The sequence below is a fragment of the Bos mutus genome, chromosome 16, assembly GCF_027580195.1.
Source record: "Bos mutus isolate GX-2022 chromosome 16, NWIPB_WYAK_1.1, whole genome shotgun sequence".
Taxonomy (NCBI): Eukaryota; Metazoa; Chordata; class Mammalia; order Artiodactyla; family Bovidae; genus Bos; species Bos mutus.
The window spans coordinates 71,763,571-71,775,604 of record NC_091632.1 but is presented as its reverse complement, the minus strand read 5'-3'; positions in this window follow the sequence as shown (position 1 = coordinate 71,775,604).

Sequence of the window (12,034 nt, the reverse complement as noted above, 5' to 3'; positions counted from 1 at the left end):
AAGTGGGTGGCCATCTTTCATCTCTTGACTGGTCTGTTTCCTAGGAAACAAAGACTGAATGATTGCACAAATGACCCTGTGCCTGTGGATTTAAATTGATGAAATTATATAGGACTGTGCTCTATGCAGGACAAGAATGGTAATTGTTAGGAAGACTGTATATTAGGTAAAATAGAAAAGTTTAAAATACTTATGTTACTTTGCTAGAGTTTAAAAAAAAATAAATTGTTAAAAATCTTTTGTCTCTATATCTAAAGTCCATATCCTGTGAAATCATGTTTGTAATACAGTCGGTCAACAAGCATGCTGATTAAACTTTTGTTTAAACATAACTGTTCAGGAAGCTATTGACTGACTCAACTCTGGCTCCTACCGGTAGAGCTAAACTCGATTCCAGCCGACATCCAGATGGTCTCAGTAGGATATCATTTTGGCTAGCAGCAAAGAGTTGATTAAATGGCCTCTGTCTGCTGGACTTCCAGCAAAACTAATCCTGCATAAGCAACCACAGAGTGCCTTCACAGAGTTTGACAAATACATCTCTCTCATAAATTTTACAGCATATAAGAGCCTGGTGATGCATTACCTATGATCATTATAACCCTCTGTGAAAATATCAAGCAGTCACTAAAAGAAGAAAAGCATTTGTCTCCTCTTGAGAAAATCACCTTGGACTCCTCATAGAAATTCTTGTAGCAATTTAAAGAGCATATCTTCTCACAGAGAGGATTTCCGTTCCAGGTTTGTTTCTACAAGAATCGTTAATGTTTCTAGTATATCGTTTCCTCTTTGAACTCTATTTGTGTCATTATAAGACAATTGAACAAAACACTGTGAATTAACTATGATGAGGATGATAAAAGCTAGATAATAAAAGACCTTACATCTATCAATAGACTTGTTAGAAATGTTAATAGGTATATGTTTAAATGTAATGAAAGTAATAAAATGTAATAATAATTAGTACAAAAACAGAATGTTATTTGTTCCTTCAAAAGTATGTATATGAGAAACACTGTTCTGGGTTCTGGAAGAATATATCGATATATCCATATCTCTATGCATCTATCTTCCCTGGTGTTTCAGGTGGTAAAGAATCTCCCTGCAATGCAGGAGACCTACGTTCAATCCCTGGGTCTTGAAGACCCTCTAGAGAAGTGAATCCACTCCAGTATTCTTGCCTGGAGAATTCCATGGACAGAGGAGCCTCGGGCCCTATAGTCCTTGGGATTGCAAAGAGTCTGACAGAACTGAGCAACTATCATTTACTTACTTATACATGTATATATATATTTGGGCTTCCCTGTTGGCTCAGTTGGTAAAGAATTGCCTGCAATGTGGGAGACCTGGGTTTGACCCCTGGGCTGGGAGGATCCCCTGGATGACGGCATGGCAACCCACTCCAGTATCCTTTCCTGGAGAATCTCCATGGACAGAGAAGCCTGGTGGGCTACAGTCCATGGAGTCACAAAGAGTGGGACATGACTGAGCAACTAAGCACAGCACATATATATATATATATATAATATATATATAATCTGTAAAAATTTAGAGATGAATATTGATGTTATATAGATGAATGAATACATATAGAAAATATTAGTTGTACATACATGTGTATATGTATGGCTGAGTCCCCTCACTGTTCACCTGAAACTATCACATTGTTAATTGGCTGTACCGCAATACAAAATAAAAAGCCAAGAAACAAATTTAAAAAGGAAACAAATGATCTGATTATTTATATCAATTGCTATTGTGAGATAGCAGTTAAATACTTGATATAATTCTTAGATGAATATATTTTACCAACTCTATGTAGCTTGAAATACCCAATATCAATATACCTGGTGATCTTCCCTCTCTCTTCCTTTTCCACCTTGTATGTAAGAAATCACAGTAAAATATTTGGTGGTGAAAATAACTGAAGAGAAGAAAGGAAATATATTCACCTGTTATGATGAAACATTACAGTGTAAAAAAAAAAAGGAAGATTTGGACATATAAACAATTACAAAAATAGTGCAGAGTTTCCATGCACCATGTGCTCACTTTTCTCTGTTATTACTCTTTTGTCTTACCATGATACATCTGTGACAATCAAGCAGTATCCATACATTAAGATCAACTAGCATCCATATCTTATATTTCCTGAAGTGCTGCCTGTTCAGTTGTGTCCGATACTTCACAACCCTATGGATGAAGACTTCCTTAGTTTCTAGCTAATGTACTTTTTCTGCCCCAGGATCCTATCTAGTATACCACATTACACTTAATTGTCATGTTTTTTTAGGCTCCTCTTGGCTGTGGCAGCTTCTCAGATTATTTTTTTTCTTTTTGTAACCTTGACAGTTTTGAGGATTACTGGTCAGATTTTTTATTTAATGCCACTCAATTGGAATTTGATATTTTCTCTCTAATTAGAATGGGGTTTTGAATTTTTTATAAGGAGATCAGAGAGGTAAAGTTCCAGTCTCATTTAATTATTTCAAGGATACTTTTAAGTGCTGTTTCTACTTACACCCACGCTTCTGACACTAAATGTGTGATGGTCTCCCACACTGAGCTAGTCTTTCCTTCGTTAAGGACACAAAGTGTTCATAGTTCAGTTGGACACTAAGGACTTGAAGTTAGCTCAGACTGCACAAGTTATGGGCTCGATGGTAAGACTACCCTCAACTACGAACATCAGTTTCAAGGGATCCCTAGGTTCCCTACACTCTTATGTCTGATTTCACTACACATCTCCCTCCTCAGGTTTGATAATTTGCTGGAACATCTCACAGGGTTCAGGGAAACACTTAGATATTTGCTGGTTTATTGTAAAGTATATTATAAATGTTCCAGATGAAGAGTCAGGTGAAGAGATGCATAAGGTGAGATCCATTAGAGAGGCCTCTATTCCCTTAGAGTTGGGGTATATCACCCTCCTGGCACAAGGGTTCATTTACCACCTGGAAACTCATCAGATCTCCTTGTTCAAGCTTTTTTTTAGAGAGCTTAATCCCTCCCCAGAGGTCAGTGGGCAAGACTCAAAGTTTCAATCCCCTAATCACTTGGTCTTTCTGGGGACCATTTCCATTGGCTCCACCCTTAGCATAAAGTCCAGTGTGATTTAAAAAAAAAAAAAAAAGGATCCATATGAATTAAAAAAAAATAGTCCTATCACTTAGAAAATTTTAAGTGTTTTAGGAGTGCTGTGTCAGGAGCCAGGAGAAAGACCAGATATATTTCTCAATGTACATAGATCTTAATTTCAGTGTGACATCACTGTTGTTATGTTTGATCTGCTGAGAATTTGTTGTGCTTTGTCCATGGTAAAGTTCTTTCTTTTTTTTTTTTTTTGTTTTGTGTCATACACTTTGGAAAGAAGACACTTTGCCCAAATACTTATTCATAGAGTAGGAATTTTTGTTTCTTCTCCTTAAAAGTGGAGTGTCTACTTGTGGTTATTTGAAAATCTTCTGCATAGAATATTTGCTTGTTTCCCACACTTATTTATTTATTCAGCATTTTAAAAGTATCAGTATTGTAAGTCTTTCCATTGGCTACTATGTCTTACTGAAACACCTCCATTTTGTATTTACCATCCCCTTACTTTCTGGGACTCCCAGATGCCCCAGGCCCATATTGTACCATTTTTTTTGTCTTACTATAAATCTTTTTTTTTCTCTCTCTTTTTAAATTTAAAATTCAATTGTCCATTACTGGTATAAAAAAGAGAATTACTTTTTGCTTATTAATCTTGATTTCTATGAACTTTCTATATTCTCTCACTATTTCAAGGAGTTCATGTGTTGGGAGATTTTTTACATGGTCAAATAAGCTATCTGTTAAAAAAAATTTTCAACCAAGGAAATTTAAAGATCTAATTGGCTTTATTAAACAATTCATAAATCAGGCAGCAGCCCATCTTGCACTGTAGAGAAGAAAAGGTTTTTAAAGAGGGAAATGGGATTGGAAAAAAGGAAGCTATTAGTAAAGAATGAATTCTTTCAGGCGAAGTTGCCCTTTTAACGGCATTTGGTGCTGGCCAGGTAATTCCAGGCTGACTGGTTGAAGGTTCCATTCCTAGAGGGTTGAGACTTGCAGTTAGTTTGGTATTAAATCTTGGTTCCTGGACCTGGGGTTTAGTACAGGTAACTCCATTTTGGGCCTGTTGTCTCTTTTTTAAAACTATTTGCCCCTTTTGATCAGGCTCTTAGCCTAACATGAGAGATGTGATCGAAGTTTAAGGCATTAGCACCACTCTCAGCTATCTCTGAAATTTTCACAGTTTCTGTGGATCCTTTTATGACATTTCTGCTTAATCTCTGTGACCTTCTCAGGTCTTGTTTTCAAGTTCATAATCTTTAAGTAGATCATTCCTTTCATTCCTTTCTGACATTCCAGTCTAGGGGAGATCATTTGCCAGGTGGTTAAAGGCATGCAAGCTAAGCCACTTCAGTCACGTAGGATTTTTTGCAATCCTACGGAGCATAGCCTGCCAAGCTACTCTGTCCATGGGATTCTCCAGGCAAGAATTCTGGAGTGGGTTACCATTCCCTTCTCCAGGGAATCTTCCTGACCCAGGGATTGAATCCAGTCTCTTATATTTCCTGTACTGATGGGTGAGTTCTTTACCACTAGGGCCATCTGGGGAGCCTGATTAAGGGTTGTGGCCACATACTTGAAACTGTTGAGAGAATACAGCATACCAAGGAGATTATTACAGTTACTATAAGCAGGATAATCCCCAATGTCTGGAATGCACTTAAAGTCAGAGCCATGCTTCTTAAGATCCAAACCAATTGCAATCCCACTGCTGGGCATACACACTGAAGAAACCAGAATTGAAAATTACATATGTTAAAGAAAGGCCCCTCTAGGAGTCACTTGTTCCTTAAGGCAAGTGGTTTGCTCAGTAATCTTTTCAATTTCCCCAGGAGTGTTCTTCCAGGGGTAGCAGGTGGTATTGACCACAGCACAGATACCTCTTTGCTGAGCTAAAAGATAATTGAAGTCTCTCCTATTATTAAGAATGACTTTGACTAGAGAATCTAAGGGTTTTGTATGTTAACTATTGTCTTAACAAAGGGTTCGCAGTATTTTTGAGAGTTAAAGAGAGATTTCTGATCATATTCTCTTTCACCTTTATTCCTAACTAGGAAAACATAGCCTTGCCAGAGGAAGTGATTCAGAGTTATAATTGCCTCCTAGTCATTTCTTTCTCACCCAAGGAAAGACATTCAGGGGAGCAAACTAGTGAGGGGTTTCAGTTTGTTTGTGAGAAGTTAGGAGTATAGTAAGATAATCTAAGAGGCATTTTCCAGTAATTCATCAGGTATCTCAACATTCATTGGTCCAGAGGGAATGATAACCACTGCAAAGACAAATCCTGTCAGGGCAAAAACATTTCCATTAATGTGGCCCTGCTAATGAAGTCATTCACAGGAATTGTTATATTTGTCCATTCAAGCTAGGGGTCAGTTAGGTTTTCAGTACATACTGTGTGGATCAGTATCACACACAGTATCAGAATACTGATATAGATGGGATAGAGATAGAGATAGGAATACCAGACCACCTGACTTGCCCCTTGAGAAACCTGTATGCAGGTCAGAGGCAACAGTTAGAACTGGACAAGGAACAACAGACTGTTTCCAAATAGAAAAAGGAGTATGTCAAGGCTGTATATTGTCACCCTGCTTATTTAACTTATATGCCGAGTACATCATGAGAAACGCTGGGCTGGAGGAAGCACAAGCTGAAATCAAGATTGCTGGGAGAAATATCAATCACCTCAGATATGCAGATGACACCACCCTTATGGCAGAAACTGAAGAAGAACTAAAGAGCCTCTTGATGAAAATGGAAGAGGAGAGTGAAAAAGTTTGCTTAAACCTCAACATTCAGAAAACTAAAATCATGGCATCCAGTCCCATCACTTCATGGTACATAGATGGGGAAACAGTGGAAACAGTGGCTGCCTTTGTTTTTCTGGGCTCCAAAATCACTGCAGATGGTGATTGCAGCCATAAAATTAAAAGATGTTTACTCCTTGGAAGGGAAGTTATGACCAACCTAGACAGCATATTGAAAAGCAGAGACAGAATTTTGTCAACAAAGGTCTGTCTATTTAAGGCTATGGTTTTTCCAGTGGTCATGTATGGATGTGAGAGTTGGACTATAAAGAAACCTGAGCACTGAAAAATTGATGCTTTTGAACTGTGGTGTTAGAGAAGACTCTTGAGAGTCCCTTGGACTGCAAGGAGATCCAACCAGTCCATCCTAAAGGAAATCAGTCCTGGGTGTTCATTGGAAGGACTGATGTTGAAGCTGAAACTCCAATACTTTGGCCACCTGATGCAAAGAGCTGACTCATTTGAAAAGACCCTGATGCTGGGACAGATTGAGGACAGGAGGAGAAGGGGATGACAGAGGATGAGATGGTTGGATGGCATCACCGACTCAACGGACATGAGTTTGGGTAAACTCCAGGAATTGGTGATGGACAGGGAGGCCTAGCGTGCTGTGGTTTATGGGGTCACAAAGAGTCAGACACGACTGAGTGACTGAACTGAACTGAGAAGTAAATCTTCCTAGCCTGAAATAAAGAATTGTTCTAAATTCCAGAGGTTACCCTCTTAGTTTTCGCTTATATCTCTTCAGTTCATATAAGCACTTATTTCTTAAGCCAATGAAATAGAACATTTTTATAAATTATTTTTGGCAGTACTATTTGGAGGTATAAAAATACTGCATAGCACATATCTACAATGCATATATAGACACACATTTGAACAGATGAAACCAGAGATGTTACAGTTTTGCTTTAAAGTAGTAGCCATGAGGGCTTCCCAGCTGGCACTAGTGGTAAAGAACTTGCCTTCCAATGCCAGAGATGTAAGAGATGCAGTTTGGATCCCTGGGTAGGGCAGATTCCCCTGGAGAAGGAAATGACAGCCCATTACAGTATCCTTGCCTGTAGAATCTTATGGGCAGAGGAGCCTGGCGGGCTATGGTCCATAGGATGCCAAAGAGTCAGACATGACTGAAGTGAATTAGCACTGGTAGCCATGAGACAGATACAATTATGTAAAACTCACTAGTTAATGAAGAAGTTTGATCTCAGTGGTTTTTCTGATGGATGGAATCAGTTAAGGTTACCTGCTTAAACAGCTGAAGCCCTTCACTAATATCTGTGAAGTGAAGTGAAGTCGCTCTGTCGTGTCCAACTCTTTGTGACCCCGTGGACTGTAGCCCACCAGGCTCCTCCATCCATGGGATTCTCCAGGCAAGAATACTGGAGTGGGTTGCCATTTCCTTCCCCAGGGGATCTTCCCGACCCAGGTCTCCCACACTGCAGATGCTTTAACCTCTGAGCCACCAGGAAAGCCCAATATCTGTGGAGAAGCTCTTAAAATAGTTTCCATTTGCCCAAGTTTCAAATGACCTTTCCCTTTGTTTGTTGTTCTTCTGATAAGAAAGTTCTCCCTAAACTTTGTACTTTAGCTTTCGTATCTCAAAGGCACTGAAAAAGAATGCAAGTTACATGCTTCTTTATGATAAATAAGGAAAGTTTGAAGATTAGTAAAGGGATTGATTCTAGAGCTGTATTTCTAATTCTAAACAAATTTATCAGAAAAGATAGTTGTTTTTAATTCACTCAACCCATCCACCCACGTTTTGGATTTTTTCTGAAACTGGTTTGTTTAACAAATGGATATATAAATACACATCCAAAGCTCAAAAATATATTTATGGATTGTTTGATTTAATCTATTTTGTTTTTTTTATTGTTTTCACATCTATTTTAACAATTGTTTCAAGGAAATATAATTTGGAATTAATGGATCCAATAAAAGCTTCTGATGGAAGATTAAGTAGACTCTGAGTAGATCAGATCTGGATAGACCTAGTTTTGTGGATTGCACATTTCTGTCTTCATTAGCTTAGAGAGAAAGTTTTTTTTATTAGACTTAAATCAGCTTCAGTTTATTTATTTATATTATTACTAATAAATAAATTTATTTATTTATATTATTCAATAAATAAATCATTCATTTATTCATTATTTCATATTTATTTCATTTATTTAAAGGATTTAAATATTTCATATTTCAAAGTATCATATTTCAGCCAGGACAAGCAGTAAATATTCTGGCAGTATTATGTAACTCCATGGACTCAACAGGTGTTCTCAGAGAGGGTGCAGAATTATTTCCCTCACAAGATCCAGAGTCATTGCCAAAGAGAGCCAACAGAAATAACCAAAAGCCAAACCAAATTCTTATGACACAAACCAAAGCACTCAAGAAGGCAATAGCTATCTCTGGGAGAGAAATAAATAATAACAAATTGGTTTGGATTTGGAAAGGAAGGAACAATATTACATTTTGTTTTCTTCTCTCAACAGGGTACTACGGACAAAGATTCAGAAAGCCTGACTCTGGTAAGAGTTCTTGTACTTTGCACACTTCTTCTAGTTCTAGGATCCCACCTACTGGCTCTGAGTGAGGTCTGAAATGTAGAGAATAGCTCTGATATTTATCAATATTTGACAAGGTTTTATTTTATTATTATTAATTTTACTTTTAGTTTCTCCTTGACTAGTAAGTGGAATAATGAAGCCATTTACCAGAAAATCCCCCAGAGGTTAATTGGCTCTGGGAGGAACCCATTAGGAGACCCTCCTTTGAAGGCAGAGATGGAGATGTTTGAGTTGATGTTGAAAAATTTGCATAGGCCATTTGAAGATAATTTCTTTTCCAGAGTCCCTGTTGATTACAAATGAGACATCAATTTCTGGACCAGACTTTTGATGATGGATTGTTTGGAGGGTGTAACAGAGGAGGCTTTGGTATTGTTTTGAGGTGCCTGGCCTTGAAGCTGCTGTAGCTGCAAGGCTAATTGGCAGACTTTGATTTTGATCTTGTGTCTTTAAACTGTCATTAACATTTTTCAATAAGTTTTTTAATAAAGCCATTTTGGAATTTTTGAGACTTTTGGAAGTTCCTGTGTATCAATAAAAATAGGTATCCCATTCTGCTTGTGTGATACCTAATTTCAAGTACACTTAAATGAATGATATTGTCTAAAAGGTTTCTCACAATGGCTATTGTAATTCTTGATTGTATAAGAATTTTGTCATCTTTGTATAGAGCTACAGCTTTTGGAATTACAGTTCTCAGACAGAAAATAGGCAGGTTTGCCAGAAGATGGCACTTCACTCTTTGAATTTTAAGGATCTCATTTAGTATTATTATTATTGTTATTATTATTGATTGATCGATTTTAGCTAAGCCTTTGGGTCTCTCAAAGCCAAACTAATACATAAAAGGGACGTGCTGCTAGATTGAAAATGGTATGATGTAACCTCACTGCATGAAAATTTTCTTGAGGTTGGTGGTGACATACTGTTTGCAGTATTCTGTTTGTATTCTTCTCATGATAATGGATTCTGCAGTAATGAACTCTTTTTAACTTACGATATTGGTAATTTGTGTCTTTTTCTGTTGGTTTATCTGGCTAGAGCTTTATCAAATTTATTGATCTTTCAATTTCATTGATCTTCCTCTATTTTCCCATGTTTATTTCCATTGATTTCTGTTCTAATTTTTATTATTTCTTTTAGTCTGCTTGCTTTAGACTTAAAATGCTTTTTTTTTTAAGTTTAGATTATTGACTTTAGATTTTTCCTGTTTTCAGTTATATATATTCAATGTCATAGTTTTTCCTCTAAGCACTGCTTTCTCTGTATTGTGCAAGGTTTGTTATGTTCTAATTTAATTTTAACTCAGTTCAAAATGTTTTTTTTTTTCAAAAAACTTAAAATTTATATATTGACATGTGTTATTTAGAATTTTGAAGTTTGATATCCAGCTATCTTTTTGTTATTGATTTATGTTTAATTTCATAATGATTTGGCAACACACAATATGATTTGTCAAATGGGAAACACATCTGAACTTAGGTAAGGGGACATTTTATTTGAAAGTATTGGAAAAGACCCTGATGCTGGGAAAGATTGAGGGCAGAAGAAGAAGGGGACAACAGAGGATGAGATGATTGGATGGCATCACCGACTCAATGGACATGGGTTTGGGTAAACTCCAGGAGTTGGTGATGGACAGGGAGGCCTGGCATGCTGCAGTTCATGGGGTCGCAGAGTCAGACATGCTTGAGTGACTGAACTGAACGGAACTGATTATTGTAAAAAAGTAAAACCAAGAGAAATGTAATAGGGATAATGGGATAACTGCAGTAGGATGATTCAGACTGAAATATGTAAAAGTTTCAAAGGTCAGGTAGGAAATTCTCCTATATAGTGAGTCAGTAAACAAGGCTAGGAAGAGTCCCATGTGAGGAAGTGGTATGACCAAGGATGTAAGATCAGAGAGAGGTCAGCTGCTTAGGAGTCATTAGGAATGTCTTGTATGCTGGCTCAGCTTGACAGTAGATCAAAGTTTAGGAGCCTGGTGAGTGGAGAAAAACAACCAAATTGTGGTTAAGAAGCATTTTGTTCAGATTGATGGGTGGATATAATAGGTCCAGGTAATTATGTGGCAAAGATGAAAATTTGAAGGGTCATTTTCTGGCTTTGTCATAAATAAATAAAAGGGACAAGGGCATCCATCAATCTTATCTGAGTCATACGGGTAATGCTATTTTTTATAATAAGGGATATTTCCAATAAGCTATTTCCCGCAAGAGAAAATGACAGAAGTAGTGGGGGGATTTATTAATTGTCACTATTTTCTGATAGCACAGGGCTTAGAAGAATTCAGCCTTGTCAACTTCTACTCTTTTAATTTGGTCAAGTGTGTATATCTTATGGCCCACAAGATGGTCTGTCTTGCAAAAAACCCCATGTAAGCTTCAGACAAATGTGCTTTAAGTTGTCATCGTGTGGAGCATTCTATAAATTTCTATTAGATTAACCTGACTGATAGTGTTATTCAAATCAACTAAATTCTTATTAATTCACTGAGTGTTAATTTGTCAGTTATGTGTAGAGGGGTCTCCAACTGTAATAGTAGTTTTTTTAATTTGTATTTTCAGTTTTACCCATTTTTGTCCCACACATTTTATACTCTCATGTGCATATAACTCAACTGTTACATCTTCTTGAAGAATTGACTCCTACATCTTCATGTAATGTCTTCTTTGTCTTTGAAAAATTTTCCTTTATCTGAAGCTAGCTTTGTGTGAATTTAATATATATTTCCAGATCTCTTTTCATAAGCATTAGCATGGTGTATGTTCCTCTGTCTCTTACTTATATCTTGTTTGTGCCTTTATATTTGAAATATTATAGAAAATATTTATTAGTGTCTTTATCTTTTCTAAAAATTGCTATATTTTATTGATGTATGTAGATATTAACATATGAAAGGATTTAAAATACATTTTGATTAATATCTACCATGTTTTAAAATCTTTTCTAATCATTGCAGTTATTTATTTTCTCTTGTCTTTCTTCTTTGGATTTAAATGAACCTTTATTTGATCTCCTTTTTTGTCCACTCTTAGGATATCAATTATACATTTAAAAAATAATGGTTATCTTTGAGTGTGAAATCTACATTTATAACTAATCTAAGTCTACATTTCAATAATACTAAACCACTTTATGTTTAGCCCAGATCCTTGTAGCAGAATATACCTAACACCTTCCTCCTGTCCTTTGTCATCCATTAAAAATAAGGGAAATAAAATGTTCTATTTTACCTTCATTTTTTCCTTCTCCATTGTTCTTTCTTTCCCTATGTAGATTCAAGTTTCTGACCTGGATTATATTTCTTTTCCCTAAAGAATTTCTTTTAACATTTTTGCAAGTAGGTCTGTTGGTTATTTCTGTTTTTTTTTTTTTTTTAATGTCTTAGAGATTATTTTTCCTTCCCTTTCATAGGGTGATTTCTCTGCATTCAGGTTCTATAAGCAGTAATATTTTGCTGCCACATTATTCTGACTCATTACCTGGCATTAGCCAAACTACTAAGTCTATTCAAGACTTTTCATAGCAAAAAAAGAATTCAGAGGTTTCTCAAAA